At 42.6% G+C, this 18006-nt stretch overlaps 1 protein-coding gene across 3 annotated transcripts in view; it reads right to left on the bottom strand.

Moving 5' to 3' along the window:
- AK1 (adenylate kinase 1) overlaps positions 1–18006 on the bottom strand; it is a 131771-nt gene that overhangs the window by 66861 nt on the left and 46904 nt on the right. Inside the window, exon 1 of one of the 3 annotated variants that reach the window (XM_077478713.1) lies at positions 10111–10228. The exons of the other annotated variants lie outside the window; for them this stretch is intronic. The gene's annotated coding sequence lies outside the window, so the exon portion shown is untranslated. Of the gene's footprint in view, positions 1–10110; positions 10229–18006 lie in introns of those variants that run through there. 3 annotated transcript variants of the gene reach the window in all.

Here is an 18006-nt window from a genome sequence, read left to right as displayed (position 1 = left end):
AACCTCTGCTCATCCTAAAGCCCCATACACACTATCAGTTTTTCTGCTGAGTTTTTCCTTCAGATTTACCAAAACCATATAATATGAGGGCAAACCTTAGGCCGCGTACACACGGGCGGACTGTCTGACGGACTTGGTCCGCTGAAACGTGTTTCAGCGGACAGTCCGCTCGTGTGTGGGCTTCAGCTGACTTTTTCAGCGGACAGTCTGGCGGACTAAGTCTTTCGGAATTTCCGTAATATTGTCCGTCCAACTTTGGTTTCAGCGGACAGTCCGCTCGTGAGTAGGCAAGTTGGACGGACTAAGTATGGCGCATGCTCAGAAAGGATTTACACGGCCGAAGGTTGCATTGCAGTGTATTGGACGTCGTATTTCTAGTCCCGTCGTACGTGCTGTACACGTCATCGCGCAAGCTTTCAGCGGACTGTCTGTTCATCGTGTGTGGTCAAGTCCGTTCATTCAAAAGTAGGACGGACTGTCTATCGGATTGTCTGACGGACTTAGTTGGACAGACAGTCCGCCCGTGTGTACGCGGCCTTAGGAGTTTCAATTAGTATGCAATCAGGCAGGCCCTTGTACTACATGGTTTTGGTAAACCTGAAGGAAAAACTCAGCAGAAAAACTGATAGTGTGTATGGGACTTTAGACACTCGAACTCTCTAAGATGCTCATTTTATACCCAATCATGTTACTGACCTGTTGCCAATGAATCTAATTAGTTGAAAAATGTTCTTCCAACTCTTCCTTGTTAGTATCACTAACTTTGCCAGATTTTTATTGCCCTGTCCCAACTTTTTTGAGACGTGTTGCTGCCATCAATTGCAAAATAACCTTATTTTTTTCTTAAATGGTACATTTTCTCAGTTTAAACATCTGATGTGTTTTCTATTTTCTATTGTGAATAAAATATGGGGTTATGAGATTTGCAAATTATTGCATTCTGTTTTTATGTAGTTTTTCCACAACTTATTTGGAATTGAGGTTGTAGATTTTTATTTTTATTTTCAGTTAGTTTGCACCCGCATGGATGTCACATTTGGGGGAACAGCTGTATCCATGAGGCTGCTGCTGCATTTCAATTAACAGCAATGGTAATGCCTACATAGGGATGCACAGAACACCTGAACAGCCTGATGCAGGTAAACATGGCCCTGCACTGGGTTATGCCTATGTATGCTCCGTGTGAATGAGGCCTTAAGCTGGCTATACGCTAATGCTGCATATACACACACGATCAGAACTTTGGTTGGAAAAAGCTCTGATGGTTTTCCCGACGGAATTCCGACGGGATTTCATTCAAGATGTCTTGCATACACGAGGTCACACCAAATTCCGACCATCAAGAATGCGGTGACATGCAACGGGACTAAAAAAAGGAAGTTCAATACCTAATAGCCAATAGCTTCCGTCTCGTAGTTGAATCTGAGCATGTGTGAGTTTTTGTGCATTGGAATTGCATACTCACCATCAGAATTTCCGACAGAAACTTTTTCCGTCTGAAAAATTGAGAACCTGCTCTCAATCTTTTGCTGGTGGAAAATTCCGATGGAGCATACACACGGTCACATTTTCCGACGAAAAGCTCTCATCGGTCTTTTGCTGGCTGAAATTCCGATCGTGTGTACGCGGCATTATAGATTTTTGAATGAATCCTCCCCCAAAAATGTTCAGTACATTCAGTGACTTGTTGAATGTCGTTCAAAAGTATTTTTTGAAAATTCTATTTTGGACTCTCCTGAACAAAAATCACACACTGTTAAGAATTCATTCTTTTAAGAAAACATTTCTATCATACTCCATTGGCTTTTTCCATCACTATGGTTGAAAACAAATGTCGATCTGACCCCACTAACATTGGATCATTTCATTTATTTATTTTTTATTTTTTTTAAAGAAAAATTCTATTGTACAGCCAACCCAGTAGGGAATTTTCTTCACTTTGCAGAGGTCTCATCCCACCTCCCATTGTACCTCCATGAAGGAAAGGCAGAGTAAATCTCTCCAAAGGGACGCAGACTAAAAAATCCTGATGTGGATGCTAACCATTAACTAAATTATGCAAAAAATAGTTTTGGCTAAACTTTTATAAAAATGTTGGCAATATTTTAAAAATAGATCTTCGTTGCAGAAGTGTTGCATTTGTCAACTGTAGAACAGCTGGGGCCCCATTCAGTTCGATTTTCCATCTGTTAAGGGGCCATAAGGCTTGAGTCACACTTGTGCATTTTTAGTGCTTTTTGCATTTTGTAGATTTGCTCTACAGAACATGTTCCATAGGAAACCATGTTAAATGGGCTGTAGTGCAATTCTGCAAAATGCACTAAAAATGCATAGGTGTGAATCCAGCCTAAAGAGGAAGTAGTTAGAGTTACAAAAACACCATTCTGACCTGTAGGAATTAAAGAGATCAGAAGGAGGGATTGAGAGGGCCACACATGAACAATTGGACATGGCTGCACATTAGTGACAGATCTGCTTTCCCAGCCGGTCACAGCCCCATTCTGCCGGTTAGTGTGGCCCTAAGGACTATCTTTATACTCCCGGAGAGCAGTTTACATAGGAGCCCTTGGTCTGGGTTATGTAACAGGCAGAGAAAGAGCTGAAATGTCACCCTGGAAGGTGAAATGACCTGATATCTGCAGATCCCAGATAGTGTCACCTTACCAAGTGTGCTCCAATTTAACTTCTGCATGCCGGTGTTCTGCCTAATGGAGTCCGGCCATCCATATGTGTCCGCTCCGTACTGCGCATGCGCAGTACGGAGCAGACGAAGCTGCGGAAAATCTCCGAAGCTGAACGGCGCCTGCGCCGTGAGTGGAGGAGGTAGCCGCACTATCCAAGCGGACATAGGGTTTAGAATTTTAGAGGGCCCCTCGCGGGCGAGCTTCGCTCGCCACGCTTCGGGCTCGGCCTCGCTGCGCTCGGCTCTTTTTTATTCTAACTCTATGTCCACTTGGATAGTGGGGTTAGAACCTGGACTCACGGCGCAGGCGCCGTTCGTCCTCGGCAATTTTCGGAATCTGTGCTCCTGTGTACTGCGCATGCGCAGTACGCAGGGGACAGCGTCTGATGGAGGACCCTATTTGACAAGACACCGGCTCGTGTTATGTACAGTCCCTTATGATGAGTTACCATAGTAATGCTTGATAACTAAGTTTACCCAAGGTCAGTATTCAGTGCTGCTAGTTCTTAAGCTTTTAGATAAGATTTCAGTAATTCGCTAAGGTTGGCTATAGACATAGGAAGCAGGTAGAACAAGTATGATCTGACCAGCCTCTGGCATGTGTTATAGCCATTCCTTCTCTAAACATGAAGCTTTGGCTTTTGGAAAAATCTTACGTTCCGACCGTGCTAAAGCCAAAAGGTGGCTACAGCGCGGTCGTCCAGTTCTGGGAGGGCATCCATGGACATCCTTCCAGAACCCCGCCTCCCACATGCCCCTCCCCATTAGGACACAGCTCATTACAGATCTCGGTAAAGGGCCAATCTCAGCAGCCCTTTACCATGTAATCAGCTGTGTTGAATCACAGCTGATCACAAGTAAGCAGACTTGCTGGTTAGTGCCCATCAGTGGAGCCTCATTAGTGCCCATCAGTGGAGCCTCATTAGTGCCCATCAGTGGAGCCTCATTAGTGCCCATCAGTGGAGCCTCATTAGTGCCCATAAGTGGAGCCTCATTAGTGCCCATAAGTGGAGCCTCTTTAGTGTCCATCAGTGGAGCCTCTTTAGTGTCCATCAGTGGAGCCTCTTTAGTGTCCATCAGTGGAGCCTCTTTAGTGTCCATCAGTGGAGCCTTTTTAGTGTCCACCAGTGGAGCCTCATTAGTTCCCATCAATGCAGCCTCATTAGTGCCCATCGGTGCAGCTTCATCAGTGCACATAAATGAAGAAGAAAAATTACTTATAGAATTTTACAACAGGAACTAAGAAAAAAAAATTTTCCACAATTTTCTGTTTTGTTTAGCAAAAAAACAAAAACCCCAGTGGTGATTAAATACCACCAAAAGAAATCTCTATGTGTCTAAAAAAATGATAATATGGGTACAGTGTTGCATGACCGTGCAATTGTCATTCAAAGCGCGACAGCATTGAAAGCTGAAAATTGGCCTGGGCAGGAAGGGGGTAAAAGTGCCTAGTACTGAAGTGGCTATACTCTGGCGAGAACTTGATGGTAGAGGATAGAGGTGTATGAAAATGGCAATTGCATAAGTGAAATGAAAATGATCCTCTAGAGTAGTTGGCCAGCTTAAAGTCTACTTGACCTATAGAGTTGACAATGTCACTTAATTAGGCAAGATATGGCCACCCAAATGTTATTCTAAGAAAAATCTGAGGCCCAAGGCCCTTAGCAGTCTGTAGTGAGGACATTCATCTGGGTAATAGCATTGATCTCTACTAGCCTATGGTAGCATGTTCCCAGTTTCGTATTGTCTTCTGCAGCATATCCCCGCCCAAAAAATGTCCTCATTTAGATCTGCAGTTTTTGCGAGTCCTCTCAAGCATTACACATATTGAACATTATGTGTGGCCCTTTGCTGATGTTGGGGCCACATCTGAGACATAGTATAAGTTGACCACCACTGACTTAGACAGTCGTTGCCATTTTATACGTCTTGGATATTCCATGAGAGAGAGAGATCTCCCAGCCATAATTGCCAAATGTTGGATGTTCCCACCCACCCTGTGTGTTCCAGCTTCTCTTGGTACATTGATTAGAAAATAGATATAAAATACAAGAGGGAGAGTGTGAGCTTCTCAGAATGGGACAGCAGGTGTGTAGACCCAGGAGGACCCGGGAGAACATGCAGATATCTCACCAATAGGGTCCCCAAATGATGTAAGAAACTATCAGGTAGTCAATTCTCCAACATCTAGCAGTAGCATATTTTTTGGATGGCCTGACCCTTTAAGGCCCATGTTAGACCAAATCTATATTACTATCTTATAGTTTGCCATCTACGTTTCACAGTAGTTGAATAAGAGCTTCCCTATTTAGGGGTTTTCAACATTTAAAAACAAAAATGCAATGTATTTCAGCTTACCAGTCCTTAGAAGATGTGGCTGCATTTGTTTTCTCTTTTTTTTTTTTTCTTCTTATTTTTACCTGGTAATCCTGCGAATAACACACTTACTGTTCCTGGATGGCTACACTCACTCCTCCATTGTAACTATGGAAGGAGCCATGGCTGCCATACAGGCACAATTTCAAACATGAGTGCCCTTTTCTTTTCCATTACAATGAGGATGAATGCAAGTTTACACAAAAAAGATAAACTTATTTTATGCTTCCAGGTCAGCTCACAGGAAGTGTCAAGGACACAGCATTCATGGTAGGAAAAAGGGAACGGGTATTTTATGTACTTGGCTAAATGGTTGGCACTTCTGCCTAGTAGTACTAGGGTTGTTTGTTCCAATCCAAACCATGACACTACCTGCCTGGAGTTTGCATGTTCTCCGTACGCTGGTTTTCTCCCAGTACGCTGGGATCCTCCCACACTCCAAAGACATGTTGGCAGGATAATTGACTGTCTAAATTGGCCTTACTGTGTATGAATGTGAGTTAGGGACCTTAGATTGTAAGCATTGTAAGAATGTACAATATATTTGTCTATAGCACTGCATAAATTGATGGCTCTATATAAGCACCTGTAATAAATACTTAAAGCAGAGTTCCTCCCAAAAATGGAACTTCCACTGATCGGATTTCTCCCCCCCTCCGATGTCACATTTGGCACCTTTCAGTTGGGGGGGAGCAAATACCTGTCTAATCCAGGTATTTGCTCCCACTTCCAGGCATAGATCTCCGCGGTGATCTACGCCATGTCTGGCCCCTTCTCTGCCCCCCCCCCCCCCCCCACTGTCTTCTGGGAGACACACAGGTCCCAGAAGACAGCAAGGACCAGTGAGGATGTGCAGCACGACTCAAGCATGCGCAGTATGGAACCAGGCTGTGATGCCACAAGGCCGTGCCTCCACCTGAGAACCGAGGGACAGATCGGCTTCGGGTGAAGACATAATGGGCGCCCTGGACGGGTGAGTGTTCATATTTTAAAAGTCAGCAACTGCAGTATTTGTAGCTGCTGACTTTATAAAAATATATATTTTCAGTGGAACTCCACTTGAATGAAAATGTTCTTAGCCATATAAAAGAAAACTAGTGCAGCCGCTACGTCTAGGAACTGGTAAGCTGCAATATATTACATTGCGGTTCTTCGATAACATGACCGTGTCTAAGGATACGTTTACGCATTAGATCTGGCCCTGTGCAGTCATCCTGTAGGCCCCTTCATGACTCTGGTTGACGTGTTCAGGAAAAAGGCTGAGCACTTTTTTCTTTTTTTTTTAGGCAGACTTTACAAGTAGCACTACCTTCCCCCTAGGCCCATATCAGATTGGTGATCTTGCCACTAGCAACAGGATTGCTAAAAAGAACACCCGCCTGATACTAAGGAGTCCATCCACCAGCAAAGGAGCACCGAAGGAAGGACTTCTAGCTGGTCAGGCCAGCGATGGTGCGATGATACAGTAGCAGGTGCCTTGGTTCTGCACTGTGATGTCACACTCTCCACCTCATCCAATCAGAGAAGGTGCTGAATAGTGCCCGTGACGAATGGTTGATTGTTCTGAATGCAACAGGGCAGCTGCTCGGCGTAGGAAGCAAGTGGAGATCACTGGAGTAGTGGTGTTTACTTCATTGATTTCCAGCTTCCAGGGTCATTGGCCAGGTATGGTATATGTAGTTACATTATTACAAGCTGAAAGAATGCAACTATGTACTGTATACAATATCCATACCTGGAATTCCTCTTAAATCCTTAACATGGACCTATCAGTAACTTTAAAGCGCTAAACCCAAAGCCAAAAATGTATTATATGGCAGCTTATCAATCATTAGAAGTGGTGTAATCTGCATTCGTTTTCATTTCTTAGGCTTTTCCCCCCTGTTTTTACCTGGTGATCTAGCCAGTAACACACCTCCTGTATTAGAGTGCCCCCACTCTGGTTGAAAAAGCACAGGGGGCACAGCAGACAGTAGCATTGTCAGACTGGACGAGAGTAGTGCTAAATGTATTAGCAGATTTAGATCAACTAACAAATTAAAGCCAAACTCCAGCTAGATCTTTATAATCACACAGCAATAGTTTTTTTTTTCTTTTTTGGGATAATAATTTGACATGAACAAATAAAGCTGATCATTGTAAGCACCCCTGTCAGTAGTTGGTGGATTGATCTCTGTATCTGATACATTCTGCTGGAATTCTTGCTCTTCGAAGAAAAATCAGCCTTACTGGCTGGATTACCAGGTGAAAATAGAAGAAAGTAAGTAAAAAAAAAAAAAAAAAAAACGAATGCAGCCATCACATCTAAGAAATAGAAAGCTGCAATATAATGTTTGATTTTGGGTTTAGTACCACTTTAATAAATGACTAAGGATGCAAATATATAACAAATGCTGGATCCACTTTAAGTGTCCAATGCCTGAATACTAATTATTCTGGATGGATGCCATGAAAGGTCTTTTTTTTTTTTTTTTTTTGCAGTGTCCTCTTCCCCAGTTCTTTCTTTACCCTCTAAGTCTACTTGACATTGCTCCAGGCTGAACCACATCTGCATATTTATATAACAAAGAGCAATCATAATTAGAACTTTCAACATCATTCCGCCAAGAAAAGCAACACTTTAATATAAATGACTGAATTAAACTTGGGCTGGAAAAATCCAAACGCAGAACAAAGTTACAGCAGATTGAACCAGAACTTCTTACCCTCCTTTCCCTGTACTTGGCATCCATTAAATCCAAAGCATGGAGCCCTTAGGCCCTGTTCACACTTACTATTTAAAATTGCGGGCAGAACACACATTTGGGTGCCATCCATCTTTAATAGCGCCCCAAACACAGTGTGATTTTGCTGTGATTGTTGTGTGATAAAACGCAAGTGTAAAAATACACCTGACTCAGGGCCAAGCTTCTTTGCCATGACATACGTGCATAGGGCAGCCTATTCAAGTGAACGGGCTGCCCTATGCCCGACATGCAGAATCGCGTGTAAATCACACAAACAATTTTGCGAACGTGTGTTTCCGATACGTGATGTGAATGGGCCTTAACAATTTTGTGTCTGTCCCTACTCCTTACATCATGGTAGCTGACAATTAGACCCCTTTCACGCTGGAGGCGTTTTTTAAGTGCTTTAGTGCTAAAAATAGCGCCTGTAAAGCACCTTTAAAAAGCCTCATCGGCAATCCCAGTGTGAAAGCCTGAGTGCTGTTACACTGGGGCGCTGCTCTGGCGCAACGTCAAAAAAAGTCCTGCAAGCAGCTTCTTTGAGACGCTTTAGGAACGGTGTATACACTGCTCCTAAAGCGCCCCTGCCCAATTAAATCAATGGGCAGAGCCGCCAAAGGGCCAGCAAAGCGCCTCGGGAGCGGTGATTTGCGGGCGCTTTTAACCCTTTATTCAGCCACTAGCGAGGGTTAAAAGCACCCCACTAGCGCCCAAAAAGCGCTGCAAAAACGATGGTAAAACGCTGCTTAAATTAGCGGCGCTTTACTGCCGATGCCCGGTGCTTTCAGTGTAAAAGGGCTCTTAAGGTCTCACTGGGCAACAAAAATGTCACTTTCAGGCTGGGTTCACACATGTGCGATCAGACATTGCATGTAATTCACACCCCATTGCTGTGCACATCTGTGTGATGTGAATTCCGCCATATAGTTTGTATGGCGGAATTCACATTGCATTTAGACCAGAATGGCGCAGGACCCTTTTTTTGGTCTGCACTGGAATTGGATCGCATGGATGTTCACACCGCTGCGATCCTATTTCTGTCTGATTTCAAAGTTCCCACTGCGATCTGCGAACTGATTTGGGAGTGTCACTAGTGGTTCACAGAGGGCAGTGTGAACTGCCTGCGAGGGAGATGCGATGCAAGAACCCGCACTGGAATCGCTCTGGTTCCCTCATCGCACAACTGTAAACCAAACCTTGAAGGCCTTTAATATTACTCTATTTTTTTATTTTTGCCTCTAAAACCCCCATCTATGTAAGGCCCGATTCACACCCATGCAGGTTGCAGTTTGCATATTCCAGGTGCATTTTGCGTTTTTTAATAGACATTTTTGATTAATTGAAGTCCATGGAACCAAAGACCAGAAAAAAAAGTCCCTAAAAGTCCATAAAATACATAATAGATGTGAAACCTTGTTAAATGGACTGTAGTGTGTTTCTGAAAAACTGAAAACGCACTAAAAAAATGCATAAGTGTGAACCATACCTAAGCCTATGGGGTCGATTTACTAAAGGCAAATAGGCTGTGCACTTTGCAGTTTCACTCTGCAGGAGTAGTTGCTCCAGAGCTTAGTAAATGAGCTTACTTCCATCATCCAATCACGTGCAAGCAAAAATTCATTTTTTTTCTTCTTTTCATATGATTGGGTATTCTTTGCAAAGTAAAGCTTTAAAGATTTACTAAGCTCTGGAGCAACTGCACTTTGCAAAGTGTACAGTTGTCTTTAGTAAATCAACTCCATAGACGTCAAAGGGAGTGCCTGCAATAAAAAATAAAAACAGGAAAATGTGTATTACGTGTATTTGTTTTTCAGGAGCTCCTACTGTAAATGTTTATAGAACCAAAAATGCCTGATCCTGCCCCAGTGAATCTCTCGTGTGGTATATCACTCCCTAAACACCCAAAAAATAAATAAAATAAATATATTCTAAAACATGTCATATAACATAAAATAAAATAACAACACTGAAAGCAATGTTCTACTGAATAGGACGGTAATACCAGCACACTTAAATTTTGTCTAGGTTACCAACAGCCCGAAAAAGCAACTATATGGTGTTTAATATTTTTTTTTTTTCTTATTCTACGTTAGCCACACAAGATCTTCATAGCAAAACTTTGCTATTGACTATATTGCTGAGAGCAACAGGTGGGACAAGTCACCCAATGCTCAGACACTTCAGCTTCTATCCACCCCACTGAACATTAAATGGATATTGGACCTACAAAGCTGTCTACAATAGTGAAATATTCACTGCCTCCAGGAAACAAGATGTTAAATTGCAGACATCTCAGGGTGGCACCACTGCCGCCTGGGTACTGACCTGTTCGTGCCAAGGGAGAAGGCAAAGAGAGACCAATGGGCATGGATGACTTGGTGTCTTGAAGCAGCTGCACTGGCTATCCCTGCCTCTATATATAGCTGTCTGGTGCAGTGCATGCTGGGAGAGGGATCTCTCTGCATATCACAATCCGTAAAGGACAGCAATCTCTCAAGATGTGACCTGCATATCGATGTGAGGCTGGCGTAGGAAGGGAGGGGGAAGAGGAGGGGAGGACTGGAAGGCTGGCCACTGCCTGAATGATCCATTCATTCCGTTAGAAGGCATGGCATATCACTGTTCACTATCATCAAGACATCAATGTTATGGCATGTAGGCTTGTCATGTAAATAGCAGCGCTGCAAAGGATTCTGGGAGTCACGTCTTCTTATCAAATGATGAACCTGTTTAAGTCAGGAGGACAGGGATCCGTTTCACCTGTGCTGATATACATGAATGAGTGTGAGATGAGTAATGTCTGATAATCTGTACAAATAGTGTTCAAAAACGATCTTGGAAAAATGGTACCTGTTGCATGAAAGCAGGGAAGGAAGCTGAGATACTGTATGTGTTGGTCTGATATTACAGAGAATAAATTCTAGGATTTACAAGAGACTAATGACATCACATTAACCTAAGACTCAAACTTACTCTTGACACAGGGAAGTACATAAAACGAGGGTTGTACTTAAGATGGGGGTTTTATGTAAGATGGGGGTTGTGAGTAAGATGGGGTTGCACTTTAGATGTGGGGTTGTACGTAAGAGGGGGGTTGTACATAAGATGGTTGTGCTTAAAATGGGGGTTGTACGTAAGATGGGGGCTGTACGTAAGATGGGGGCTGTACGTAAGATGGGGGTTGTACGTAAGATGGGGGTTGTACATAAGACGGGAGAGTACATAATATGGGAAGTATATAAGATTGGGTGTATATGCATACTCTCTTACTTTACAAAACACAAAGGCCAACACAATTTATTTCATACAGAGTGACAGTTGTGTACTGGATGTGGACCAACAAAACTTTCAACAAAATACAGAGTAACATAAGAGTGTTCAAAATACAAAATACCATGAAAGTGAATAAAGGAAAGGAATACGGAGTAATAGAAGTGTGTATGGAATACGGAGTAATAGAAGTGCGTATGGAATACGGAGTAATAGAAGTGCGTATGGAATACGGAGTAATAGAAGTACGTATGGAATACGGAGTAATAGAAGTGCGTATGGAATACTGAGTAATAGATGTGCGTATGGAATACTGAGTAATAGAAGTGCGTATGGAATACGGAGTAATAGAAGTGCGTATGGAATACTGAGTAATAGAAGTGCGTATGGAATACTGAGTAATAGAAGTGCGTATGGAATACGGAGTAATAGAAGTGCGTATGGAATACTGAGTAATAGAAGTGCGTATGGAATACGGAGTAATAGAAGTGCGTATGGAATACGGAGTAATAGAAGTGCGTATGGAATACGGAGTAATAGAAGTGCGTATGGAATACGGAGTAATAGAAGTGCGTATGGAATACGGAGTAACAGAAGTGCGTATGGAATACGGAGTAATAGAAGTGCATAGAGAATATGGAGGGGGGTATACACTACATACTGTGCCTTGAAAAAATATCTAGAGTAACATAAGAGTGTTCAAAATACCATGAAAGTGAATAAAGGAAAGGAATACAGAGTAATAGAAGTGTGTATGGAATATGGAGTAATAAAAGTGCATAGAGAATATGGAGGGGGGTATATGCTGCATAATAGGAATGGGGGGTATACACTACATACTGTGCCTTGAAAAAATATTCATACCCCTTAACATTTTCCACATTTTGTCATGATATAACCAAAAATGAAATGTATTTTATTGGGAATTCATTTGATACACCAACACAAAGTAGCACATAATTGTGAAGTGGAAGGAAAATGATAAATGGTTTTAAATTTTTTTTTTACAAATGAATATCTGAAAAGTGTGGGGTGCATTTGTATTCAGCCCCCAACCTCTAACTAAACTCTAGTGGAACCTCCTAATTAGTAAATAGAGTCCACCTGTGTGTAATTTCATTTCCGTATAAATTCAGCAGTTCTGTGAAGCCCAAACAAGGTTTGTTGAAGAACCTTAGTGAATAAACAGCATCATGAAGGGCAAAGAACACACCAGACAAGACAGGGATAAAGTTGTGAAGTTTAAAGCAGGGTTAGGTTATAAAAAAATATTCCAAGCTTTGAACACCTCGCACAACACTGTTCAATTGATCATCCAAAATGGAAAGAGTATGGCACAACTGCAAACCTACCAAGACATGGCCGTCCACCTAAACTGGCAGACCGGCCAAGGAGAGCATTAATCAGAGTTCCATGGTAATTCTGGAAGAGCTGTAGAGATCCACAACTCAGGTGGGAGAATCTGTCCACAGGACAACTATTAGTCGTGCACTCCACAAATCTGGTCTATATGGAAGAGTGACAAGAAGAAAGACATTGTTGAAAGAAAGTCATAAGAAAGGCCGGTTTGAAGTTTGCGAGAAGCCATGTGGGGGGCACAGCAAACATGTGGAAGAAGGTGCTCTGGTCAGATGAGACTGCAATTTTACTTAATGGCCTAAGAGCAAAATGCTATGTGTGGCAGAAAATCAACACAGCACATCACCCTGAATACACCATCCCCACCGTGAAACATGGTGGTGGCAGAATCATGTTGGGGGGATGCTTTTCTTCAGTAGGGACAGGGAAGCTGGTCAGAGTTGATGGGAAGATGGATGGAGCCAAATACAGGGCAATCTTAGAAGAAACCCTGTTAGTCTGCAAAAGACTTGAGTCTGGGGCAGAGGTTCACTTTCCAGCAGGACAACGACCCTAAACATACAACCAGAGCTACAATGGAATGGTTTAGATCAAAGCATATTTGTGTGTTAGAATGGCCCAGTCAAAGTCCAGACCTAAATCCAATTCGGAATCTGTGGCGAGACATGAAAATTGTTGTTCACAGACGCTCTCCATCCAATATGACAGAGCTTGAGCTATTTTGCAAAGAAGAATGAGCAAAAATGTCACTCTCTAGATATGCAAAGCTGGTAGAGACATCCCCAAAAAGACTTGTAGCTGTAATTGCAGTGAAAGGTGGTTCTAAAAAGTATTTACACATTGGGGGGGTTGGCTGAATACAAATGTACACCACACTTTTCCCATATTTTTTTTTTTTTTAAATTGAAAACCATTTATCATTTTTTATCACAATTATGTGCCACTTTGTGTTGGTCCATCACATAAAATCTCAAAAATATACATTTATGTTTTTGGTTGTAATATGACAAAATGTGGAACATTTCAAGGGGTATGAATACATTTTCAAAGCACTGTAATAGGAATGGGGGGTATATGCTACATAATAGTTGGAATTGGGGGTATACGCTACATAATAGGAATGGGGGGTATAGGCTATATAATAGGAATGGGGGGTATAGGCTACATAATAATTGCAATGGGGGGGGGGGGGTATACGCTACATAATAGGAATGAGGTGTATACACTACATAATAGGAATGGGGGGTACAGTATATGCTGCATAATAGGAAAAGGGGGTATACACTACATAATATGAATGTGGGTTTATGCTGCATAATATGAATGGGGGTATACACTACATAATAGGAATGGGGGGTACAGTATACGCTGCATAATAGGAATAGGGGGTATACACTACATAATAGGAATGTGGGTTTATGCTGCATAATAGGCATGGGGGGTATACACTACTTAATAGGAATATGGGGTATATGCAACATAATACAAGTAATGGGGTATACGCTACATAATAGGAATGGGGGGGTATACGCTACATCATAATTGGAATAGGGGTATACACTACTTAATAGAAATGGGGGGGTATATGCTACATAATAATTGGAATGGGGGGGGTATACGCTACATAATAGGAATTGGGGGTATACGCTACATAATAGGAATAGGGGGTATACACTACATAATAGGAATGTGGGTTTATGTTGCATAATAGGAATAGGGGGTATATGCTACATAATAAAAGTAATGGGGTATACACTACTTAATAGGAATGGGGGGTATACGCTACATCATAATTGGAATGGGGGTATACGCTACATAATAAAGGAATCTAGTGGTCCTCCTCACCCTGTATAAGAATTCTGTACACTTTCAGTACTTCTAGGTGGTGTTTACTCCTGACTTCATGACCTCCACACACATCAGGTTTGTTATTGTAGCTGTTTAAGTCCAGAATTACAAAGAACAGAATTTCTAAGCTAGACACAAAAATAAGTCACATCAACCAAATATAGAACACCTCTATATATCACACATGGCCATACAGGGGGCATAGAGTGTGCACGGGACCTACTCCTGCTACATATAATATACAGTGGTGTGAAAAAGTGTTTGCCCCCTTCCTCATTTCCTGTTCCTTTGCATGTTTGTCACACTTAAGTGTTTCGGAACATCAAACCAATTTAAACAATAGTCAAGGACAACACAAGTAAACACAAAATGCAATTTGTAAATGAAGGTGTTTATTATTAAAGGTGAAAAAAAATCCAAACCATCATGACCCTGTGTGAAAAAGTGATTGCCCCCTAAACCTAATAACTGGTTGGGCCACCCTTAGCAGCAACAACTGCAACCAAGCGTTTGCGATAACGTGCAATGAGGCTTTTACAGCGTCCTGGAGGAATTTTGGCCCACTCATCTTTGCAGAATTGTCCTAATTCAGTTACATTAGAGGGTTTTCGAGCATGAACGGCCTTTTTAAGATCATACCACAACATCTCAATAGGATTCAGGTCAGGACTTTGGCTAGGCCACTCCAAAGTCTTCATTTTGTTTTTCTTCAGCCATTCGGTGGTGGACTTGCTGGTGTGTTTAGGATCATTGTCCTGCTGCAGAACCCAAGTTCGTTTCAGCTTGAGTACACGAACAGCTGGTCGGACATTCTCCTTCAGGATCTCTTGGTAGACAGCAGAATTCATAGTTCCTTTTATCACGGCAAGTCTTCCAGGTCCTGAAGCAGCAAAACAGCCCCAGACCATCACACTACCACCACCATATTTTACTGTTGGTATAATGTTCTTTTTATGAAATGCAGTGTTCCTTCTACGCCAGATATACTTGGACACACACCTTCCAAAGAGTTCCACTTTTGTCTCATCGGTCCACAGAATGTTGTCCCAAAAGTCTTGGGGATCATCAAGATGTGTTGTGGAGAAATTGAGACGAGCTTTGATGTTCTTTTTGCTCAGCAGTGGTTTTCTCCTTGGAACTCTGCCATGCAGGCCATTTTTGCCCAGTCTTTTTCTGATGGTGGAGGCATGAACGCTGACCTTAACTGAGGCAAGTGAGGCCTGCAGTTCCTTGGACGTTGTTGTGGGGTCTTTTGTGACCTCTTGGATGAGTCGTCGCTGCGCTCTTGGGGTAATTTTGGGCGGCCGGCCACTCCTGGGAAGGTTCACCACTGTTCCATGTCTTCGCCATTTGTGGATAATGGCTCTCACTGTGGTTCGCTGGATTCCCAAAGCTTTGGAAATGGCTTTATAACCCTTTCCAGACTGATAGATCTCAATTACTTTCTTTCTCAATTGTTCCTGAATTTCTTTGGGTCTCGGCCTGATGTGTAGCTTTTAAGGATCTTCTGGTGGACCTTACTGTGTCAAGCAGCTCCTATTTAAGTGATGCCTTGATTGTGAACAGGTGTGGCAATAATCAGGCCTGGGTGTGGCTATAGAAATTGAACTCAGGTGTGGACAACCACAGTCATAGTATGTTTTAACAAGGGGGCAATCACTTTTTCACACAGGGCCATGATGGTTTGGATTTTTTTTCACCTTTAATAATAAACACCTTCATTTACAAATTGCATTTTGTGTTAACTTGTGTTGTCCTTGACTATTGTTTAAATTGGTTTGATGTTCCGAAACACTTAAGTGTGACAAACATGCAAAGGAACAGGAAATGAGGAAGGGGGCAAACACTTTTTCACACCACTGTATAATGAGATGCGTTAAAAGAGGCATGTGCACTGACATATGATAGTGTGTGTTTTGGGCAGATGTCACTGCACATGTGGGTGCTTTGCATACCCCCCAGTGGATGGCTGTACGCAGCAGCAGTAGGTCCTGGGAATGTCATTACGCAGGCTCTGCATGCTGCATGGCACCTGCAAGCTGTATGCATGAGGCCCTGTTCTGCCCTTCCTCACAGCAAGGCACTATAAGTAGGCCTCATTCATATAAGAAGCATATTATTTCTATCACTCAAAGGACTCTTGTATGTGAGTGTAGCGGCGGGCTCCTGAAGAGCATGCGCTATGTCTTTTTCAAAATTAAACTCTACCTAAACTGCAGTTAGGTTTGGGTATTATTTGTCTAAATTTGACTTCTGTATCAGTCTGACTGGACTGTGAAATGTTCAGCCTGGCCACAGGGGGCACTGTCTCTTCTGGCAGGTGTGGAACTAGGGTCTGGTCAGATGTTTAAATTACTCTCTCTCTTGGAGTCAGGTCCAAGGCGGGGAAACTAGAGAAGGATTCTGAGATGGATAGGTGCCGTCTCCGGTTCGGGAGAGACCCAGTGTACTTCAAGCATTCCAGGGGAGGACTCTTTAGAAGAAAACCACGCACGGGTTGGGTTTCTTAACAAGAGCCTGGAAGGGCTGAAGTTACCGAGAGAATCCGGTCTTGTGGATATCACCAAGCAGGCTGAAAGATCCAGGTATCCTACAAGTGTTCTACAGCTTAGTTTCCCTACGTGTTCTGCAACAATGTCTGTGACAAAGACTTTGTTCCTGAGCAAGCGCCTTGTTGGCTGCTAGGCCTTGTGAGAGAGGGACTGTCCAACCTGAGTGTTCATCCAGCTGCGAATGGCTATTCTCTGGATGCAGTCAAAGTAAGCAAGTTCTTTAACGTTTTTGGACTTTGACATTGAGAGTACTTGAACTTCCCTTCCAACCCTCTGATCCCAACTTAAAAGACTGTTCAATGGTTTAAGTTTGCAAATAAAATCCATTCAAGTGGATCTATTGTCAGTCTCAAGTTACTGGGTCATCTACCACGGGACATCACCTAGACGTGCAACAAGGAGAGCGGAAGGTAATGGTAAGCCCAAAAATAACCAGCGGCTCCTTCGGGGGTTAGTGCTACATGAGTCTAAACAAGTACCAAATCCAGATACTATGTACAAGTCCCTTAGATTAAACAAGAAATGTCCTTTACTTTCCCTGGAGCTGGAGTCTCACCACTTGCTTTGTGTGTTACGCACACTTGAGTTGCCATGTGTTGGCATGCTTTTTTATGCATTGTGTTGATGTTTACATTCCTTAACGTAAGCTGTAACATGTTGTAGTTAGTTTTGTTACATTTAAATGCAGAAGGTTTGATATTCACCCATAAATGATCTAAAAGAAACTCAAACAACATATACATGTGGACAATGTGTATAAACACTAAAACATAAGTGTACATGTATGTTTTAGTGTTTATACACATTGACTGCAACAAGCCCTGATTGAGCTAGGTCCTCCTTTAATCATCCCCCACATGCTTCCAGACAATACAGCTTATAGTGTGAGGGTCTCACACCAGGAAATAGGACACAGAACTGTTTAGTGCTAAATTAACTCAATGTATTCGTATGGGTTAGAATAAATGGTAGTAGATCATGGCGGCAGAGGAGTGGACACTGACCTGCAGGGGTACATCAGAATGATTTCGTACAACCTGGGAAGCCTGGCGGGAGCATACCAAGGGCTCGGACTTTGTTCCATCCAGCCTTGATGTTGCCCTTCTGAAGCTAGCAGGCCCTAGCTTTGGATTACCCACCTGTTCATTAATTCCTTCATGCAAGGTATTGTATAACATTTTCTGTCTGTATA

Source organism: Lithobates pipiens, unplaced genomic scaffold, assembly GCF_037356315.1.
Source record: "Lithobates pipiens isolate NorthernLeopardFrog02 unplaced genomic scaffold, aLitPip1_a1.2 Scaffold_1, whole genome shotgun sequence".
NCBI lineage: Eukaryota > Metazoa > Chordata > Amphibia > Anura > Ranidae > Lithobates > Lithobates pipiens.
This window is presented reverse-complemented; position numbering and strand designations above follow the sequence as displayed.